Genomic DNA, 7,972 nt, shown 5'->3' with positions numbered 1-7,972 from the left:
GTGTGTCAGGGTGAGGCTTTCTGAGCTTAGGTCTGTGTCTTGAAATCAGTGACGTTTTCAACTATTCTTTTCCTCATATATTTTCTTCTGCACCTTTCCTTCAGACCCTCCAACGGCACAAGAGTTAGAACTTGCAATATTGTTTCACATGTCTCTGAGACTTAATTTTTGTTCAGTCATTTATCCCCCTTCAGTTGTCACCCCAGCAGGATCTGGTTGGCTTGGGCACTTCTGGGTTGTTTTTTTTTTTTTTTTTTTTTGCACTTCTGTTCTTAGCGGCTCTCTCCTCCAATGTTACCAGGTGGGAGGGCAGGCGGACGCACAGGCGCTGATGCCAAATCTGCCACCTCGGGCGGCGGCTGCTGAGCCAGGTACCCTGCTCTCCAGCTTTCCTGCTCTGGTGGCCGGGGACCCATCCTGTACAGTTAGAGCCGGCCGGGAGAGAAGGGGCAGCTGCCCTGCCAAGAAGCTCATCACCCTCAAGGCAAACACGTCCAGCCCTCAGACCCCCGGGAGATTCAGAAGCGCTAGACGGTCCAGGGGCGCGCATCCTCACCTGTGCGCCCCAGGGCCTGACGTGTACTCTGCGCATGCGCCACCCCTCCCTAAACTTTTGCGCCCCGCCAACGCACGCCCATTTTTCGCTCACAGGTTCCAGAGCTGCATCCCAGCAACAGGCCAAAGAGAGCGCACTCCGCTTTTGGCCGAGTTGGCAGCTGAAGGAGAGTGCTCGGAGCCCAGCTCTCTAACCAAGGACCAACATCACCCAAGTTCTCTAGGGTCAGTTACTTAGGTAGGCCCTGCCCCTCACCCTCGCCCCGGGCACTGGGGCAGCACCTGCCAGGAGGGTTCGGCTGCCCCCAGCCCGCTCCCCGCGCCCACCGACTTCCCGTGGCCGGCCCGGGTCACCCAGCTGTCTATGGCCGGCTATCCACTCGCAGGCCAGCCCACAAGTGTCCAGTGACTCTGCATGTACGCTTTGCCACAGAGTCTCTGAGACCCCATTCTACCATCCCGCAGACGCTGCACTCCTTATGGGGGTCCTTATCTCCATCTTCAGGTGAGGCCATCGGAAGAAGGCAGAGATGGGTGCTCGCACCTCCACGACGTCCCGCAGCTCAGTGTCCGCAGTGGACACAGTCACTGTCAGTGTGGCGCAGGGGCAGCCAGTGCCGGCCACGACACCCAGCTGTGTCCCGAACTACAACTACAGCACAGAGAAGACGGTGTTGAGGGCCCTGGGAGAGAGCGGGCAAGGGATGGCCGAGCAGGAGGAAGTCCCCACAGTCACAGGGAGGAACGAAGACCAGAGAAGCGGCCCCGATGACACCGGGGGCGCACGATCTGCAGTTAGGCCCCTGGGGGGCTCTTTCTTCGTGCCCAGGCCTGAACCTCTGCAGAGAGACCTCCACGCCAAGAGGGCAGAAGACAGATCCACCAGGAAACTGTAGACCACTTGTATGAGCTCCTGCCCCCAAAGAAACGCCATCACGAGCTCATATAGCTCCACCCGAGGTTTCCCGCCAGTGAAGAGAAGGAGGGGTCCCGCCATACCGCAAGGGCTGCCCCAGAAGTCTGCAAAGAAAGGGAGCAAGGAGGGCCCTCCATCGCCCTCTGCAGCTCCGGTGGTTTCCCAGAGGAAAAACCAGCCTGACAAAGATGCAGAGACAAGAGGGCAGAAAGGGCCCTGGAGGAAGGGCTCCCGCACATCTGACAGTCCCAGGCCCCGAAAACGCAGGATTCCTCTGCTGCCGCACCGGCAAGGGGAGCCTCTGAGGCTGCCCCCAGGCCCTGAGCTGGGTTTCCCTGTTGCCGCTGAAGACCTAGACTCCTAGAAGGAAGCAGCGTTCCGGCGCATCAACAGTGCGCTGCGGGGTGAGACCTAGGCCACTGGGGGCCTGGGCGCCATGCAGCCTTCCTGTCCCTTTCTGCTGCCTGCCGCAGGGGCTGCTTCTCCGCAGAAAATGTTTCATAGTTATTTCTATTTTAATATGATCATGGTACATTAAAATGTATTAGTGCTTCCATGTGAACACTAAGGTCACTTGACTTGTAATTTTCTATATTGTTCTATATTTTTGTGACTAAAGGCATTACCTGGGGGAATTAAAAGAATATCTTGAAGCGATTTTGGCTTTTGATCTGCCACTAATTCCTATTTAACCTTAATTCAGGGGTCGGATTCTTTGACCCAAGGAAACAGAATAGTATAAAAAGAAAGAATGTGAGTGTCAGATGGTGGCAGTGATTAAGTATAGCGAGATACGCCTTTGCAAAAGTTACTGTTGGTCCCAGAAGACTCTCACTTAGCTGTGTGACGCTGGGCAAGTCACTTCACCTAAATCTCTGAATTATAGGGCTGTGCTGATGATTTAAAAGTGACTGAGCACGGTGGACACTCGGAAATCCTGGGTTCTCAATAAAGCCACTGCCCTGCTCTTTGGTCCTTTGGAATTACTAGATTAGTAAAATTTATACTTGACAGTAATTTTAGCTTAAAGTTTATTTTGTCTATTTCATCTCAGCCTTTTGGCTAAGATCAAGTGTAGTATCTGTTCTTGTCAATTTAAATAGCAAGAGAAAAGAAAGGAAAATAACGGGCATGCCCCCACACTCTTCAGACAATAGGAGCCTCTTAACCTGTTCCTTTGTCCAGAGACACAGGCCATTTCTCAGTGAAGGCCTCTGCCATCACTGAGGTTGCAGGGGAGATGTGGTAACTGGGGAGAAAAAGACCAATGGGGATGACCCCCTCACTCCTCAACATCCAAGCCCCCCACTTTCTCACTTGTCTGGCTAGAAATAAAAGGTTGATCCGATGGTTTTAACTTTCAGCTGTTGCTGGACTTTGCGTGCCTTGCCTAAGCTGGGAGACAGAGGCAGGAAAAAACCCCACCATAATCACCCTGTTATGGGCTGTTATTCAACTTTGGACTTCCAGGCCCCATCTGCCTGTTAGCGTTCACTTCTTAGAGTTTCAAGTGCATGCTCTTTGTCCTCTATCTTGCCCCATGCGGCTCTCAAGCCCTCGTAATATGACCACATTTCTCGTGCCACATGTAAACATTCTAACACTTTGCAGATACTGAATTAAAAATCTATTATTTACATTGACTTCACCATTTTCATTTTCCTGGTGTGTTCATTAGAGAATTCAAAATTACATATGTGCCTGGCATTATGTATTTTTTGGTGAGCAGTGATCCAGAGGATGGAAATGTATGCCTCCTTCGACTCCTTAAACTTAACCCCACTCTGGGGCAATGTCCCAGCCAGGCAGAAACTGCAGTGTGTCTTGGAGAAGGTCTTTTGCATTGAGATAGTAGGATGCTCTTTTAGCTTCAAGAACTTGGATGTTGTTGAGTTTAACCTGGTATAAATTCAAATTAGAGTGTTTTAATTTTAGGATGTTAAAGGTACTCCCCATGGTAAACACAAAGAAAATAGCTATACAATAGTCCCAAAAGGAAGTGAGAAAGTCATTTAAATATTTTATTGTAAGAAATCAGCTAAACACACACAACGAAAGATAGGAATTCAGGAAATGAGGGGCAAAAAAGCTTTGGGCAGATGGAAAAGAAACAGCACAATAGCAGAAATAAGTCTTTTTTTTTGTCAGCAGTTACTTTAAATATAAATGGATTAAACTCTCCAATCAAAATACAGAGATTGGCGGAATAGGTAAAAACATATGATCCAACTATATGCTGTCTACAAGAGACTTAATTGAGATCAAAAGACTCAAGCAGGGGCCTCCCTGGTGGCGCAGTGGTTGAGAGTCCGCCTGCCGATGCAGGGGACACGGGTTCGTGCCCCGGTCAGGGAAGATCCCACATGCCGCGGAGAAGCTAGGCCTGTGAGCCATGGCCGCTGAGCCTGCACGTCCGGAGCCTGGCGCCGCAACGGGAGAGGTCACAACAGTGAGAGGTCCGCGTACCACAAAAAAAAAAAAAAAAAAGACTCAAGCAGGTTGAAAGTTAAAGGATAGAAAAAGGAATTCCAACCTCAGTGAGAAAACTCAAATAGTAACCAAAAGAGAGCAGGAGTGTCTATACCAATATCAGACAAAATAGACTTTGAATTTAAAATGGATGAAAGAGTTAAATATAAGAGTTAAACTATACAAAGTTCTGAAGAAAAAAAGAGGTAAATCTTCATAGTCTTGGATTTGGCAATGAACTCTTAAATATGATAGCAAAAGCACAGGCAACAAAAGGAAAAAGAAATTGGACTTTATCAAAATTAAAATCCTTTGTGTTTCAAAGAACACCATCAAGAAAGACATAATACAACCTTCAGAATGAAGGAAAATGTTTGCAAGTCATATATCAGATAGAGACTAGTATTCAGAATATGTAAAGAACACTGGCAACTCAATAAAATGTCAAATAACCAAATTTTAAGAATGAGAAAAAGAATCTGCATAGATACTGCTCCAAAGAAGAGACACAAATTGCCAATAAGCACATGAAAACATGTCCAAAATTATTAGTCAAAATCATGCAAACTGAAACCACAGTGAGATACCACTTCATACCCAGTATTGTGCCATATAATTTTTTTAAAAACAAGGGTTGGCAATGATGTGGGGAAATTGGCACTTTCAAGCATCGCTGGTGCAAATATGAAAAAGAAAATAGTTTGGCCGTTCCTCAAAAAGTTCAACACAGAGATACAGTACGGCCCAGGAACTCCACTCCCAGGTATATGTCCAGGAGAAATAAAAAACATATGTTCACACAAAAACTTGTACATGAGTGTTACATTGTCTTATCATTATTCATAATAGTCAAAAAGTGGAAACAACCCAACTATTCACCAACTGAGGAATGGAAAACTAAAATGTGTTATATCCATACAATGAATATTATTCAGCCATTAAAAGGGTGAAGGACAGATACATGCTACAACCTGGATGCACCTTGAATACATTTTGCTTACTGCAAAAGTCAGACACAGAAGTCCGCACATTGTGTGGTTCTATTCATATGAAAGGTCCAGCATAGGAAAATCAATAGAGACAGAAAGACCCAGGGCTGGGGTGAAAGGGGAGGACAGAATGAGAATGACTGATACTAGGTATGAGGTTTCTCTTGGGGATGATGAAAATGTACTGGAATTAGAGATGTTGATTGCAAAACCTGAGTACACTAAAAGCAGCTGAATCACACAGTTAAAAAAAAAATGTGAATTGATGGAATGTGAATTATATCGCAATCAAAGGATAATATGACAACATTTTTATAGTCATTACTCTTGATCAGTTTCAGGATGGAATTCTCACAGTGACTTCAATGGAGTGGCTTGTATGGGATGATATTTGAGGCTCAACCCTTTGGGACTAGATGTTCATTTTGAGCTATTGAATGACGGTGAGGGCCAGCCAGTATATTTTCTTCACGGAGGATCAATCCCCATATGTATCCTTGGTTTGAATCCTTGTCTTTTTCTCTTCATATTCCTGAAACAAGTTCCTAGGAAATACATTCACAATAGTGAGAGGTGTTGACGTCTTCCTGGCAAAAGTCTTAACTTATTCACAGGTGAAACTTAAGATCTCCTTATTACTAGCTGCCCGGGGAGTCCCCTGAATCAAAGTAGGGCTTATGAAGATGGACCTTGCATTTGAGCGTGCACTTAAAATACCCAACAGGCTCATCACATGGGGAAAATAACTTTATTTACATGAGACAAGTACAAAGTCAGCACAACACAAAGAGGGGGAGTATGGGTGCTGGTGCCTGATGGCCTGAAATCAAATCCTATTAGAACGCCACGTGTACCTGGGAAGGTTAGTAACTTAGCCCTTCTGTTTCTCAGTTCCCTGGCCAGTGATATGGAAATATTAGTAGGACCTGCTTATTCGTATTATGTTCTGAGGCTAAACATTAGTAAATACAAAGCCTGAAGAAAAACGATGGGTACTTCATAAGTGCTACCTACATAAATGTTCAAGTATTAAATGCCTGGAAGAATAAGTAGGTTGTCTCCAGAAAGGGCATCTAGGAGGCTACAAACAGGAGGATAGAGCCTACTTTTTCACATTGATGACATGAGTAAGACGTTTTAGAGCTCATGGAAAGAATATTATTTCTTGTGATGCACTGTGGGGTGGGCAGAGTAGGGGCTGTGACCCATATTTTATGGTTCAGGGCACTGAAATTTAGACAGATTGAGTAACTTGCCCAGAGTCACAACACTGATGAGTGATGGGTCTGAGGCAGGGGAGGGATAGAGATTCCTGAACACATGGACATGAGATCATGGCCTGGATACACAAACCAAGAGCTCTCCTCGCTCCCTTTCCCACATTCTCCTGCCCCAAGGATGCTGCAGGGAGACAGCTGGTACTCGGAGGAGGTGCCTGGCCCAAGAGAATGGCTCAAATCTGGACCCACCTCCTGCCTCTACGTTTCAATCCCTGACCCCAAATACAATGTCTTTCCCCCAAATGCAGACCCCCTGATGGACCGGGGTATCCAAATATGTGTGCATCTCCCCTCCCTTCCCCCTCAGCACTTGATTCTAGCAGCTGATTTGCAGTGAGACTTCCTGGTGGTCAGGTGACCACCCTGAATGACCAGTAGTCTACTTGACTCCCTAACTGACTCAAAACCCAGGACAGTCCAAACCAACTGCCCACATGACAGTTGCACAGAGAATTAGCATCATCTTCAACTGATCAAACCTGGATGATGAGCAGTTAATATTCATTAGCTGGGAACAGGGTCTACTGGGTTGGTGTTTTGGTGGCTTAACAGATGAGGTTTACATGCCCGCAGGGTCTCACTGACTAGAAACTGACCAATCGTCTGAGCAGCTTGGACTAAGGCCTGGCTAAGAGCGGGCAGTGGCTGCACGGGCTCTGAGTGGGCACCTTCCCTGCCCAATCCTCCCTCAGCCAGATCCAGGCTCTGCTGTACAAACTACAGCCATTGCTCCTGAATCTACTTGCTGGTATTATTTCCACAGTACCTTCAATGGAGTGGTTAGTGGGGGTGCTATTTGTGTCCCTACCCTGTTGTTTGGCCAGATGCTGATTCTGATGTGCCTGAACCACCGCTGCAGATGGCCAGCAGATTATCTTGATCGCAGATGATATTCTTGTGCATCCTGTGTTTGATTCCTTTATAATCTTCCTTTTCTTCTTGGTACCCGAGTCATGATCCTGGAAAACACAACAAAAACTGAGAGAACTATTGATATGTTGCTGGGAGAAGACCATGCAGAGGTGTCAATTCATTCCCAGGTCACACATCTCTTCTCTTTGTTCACCAGCCTCCTAGGGGAGTCTAGGGGAGTCAAGTGAATCGAAGCTGGGCTGAGAAGAGGGTGTTGCAATGTGGTGTGCACTTAAAATAGCCAGCAGGCTGACTGCACGGGGACATGACTTTATTTAGTGAGATAATACAGAAAGGGAGCACAGCACAGTGACCGACAGAGTGGGGGCTGGTGCCTGATGGTCTGGATTCAAATCATACCAGAAGCCACATGAACCTGGGAAAGTTATGCAGACCCTCTGTCCTCAGTTCCTTGTTCTGTGATAATGGAAATGTCAGTAGGGCCCACTTATTAGTATTACATGATGAAGCTTAATACAGCAAATCAGGTAGACCCTGATGAAAAATGATGGTTACTTCATAAGTGCTACCTAAGTGTGCAAATATTAAATGTCTGGAAGAATAAGCAAGAAATGTGGTAGTGCTGCCTCCAGAGAGGGGACCTGGATGCCACAGGGCAGGGGAGTGGGGAAGGTTATGGGTGTGATGCTTTAGAGCTTGTGAAGAATATCTGTCATCATCTCCTGTGATCCCCACATCAGCCCCGTGGGGAACTCATGGCAGGTGCTGTGAACCATATTTTATGGTACATGGCACTAAAATGTTGAGATTGTAAGTGACTTTCCCGGAGTCGCAAAGCTGATGACAGATGGATGTGGGACAGGAATGTAGTTGGTTCCCTGGGACAGAAA

General features: G+C 46.7%; 1 pseudogene; it reads left to right on the top strand.

The window, feature by feature from the left end:
* Positions 1–2,513: 2,513 nt before the first annotated feature.
* Positions 2,514–2,619, top strand: LOC117201320 (uncharacterized; annotated as a pseudogene).
* The last annotated feature ends 5,353 nt before the right edge of the window (positions 2,620–7,972 follow it).

This window comes from Orcinus orca, chromosome 17 (assembly GCF_937001465.1).
Source record: "Orcinus orca chromosome 17, mOrcOrc1.1, whole genome shotgun sequence".
Taxonomy (NCBI): Eukaryota; Metazoa; Chordata; class Mammalia; order Artiodactyla; family Delphinidae; genus Orcinus; species Orcinus orca.
Note: the sequence above shows the minus strand (reverse complement) of the source record. Positions and strands in the feature narration are given on the sequence as shown.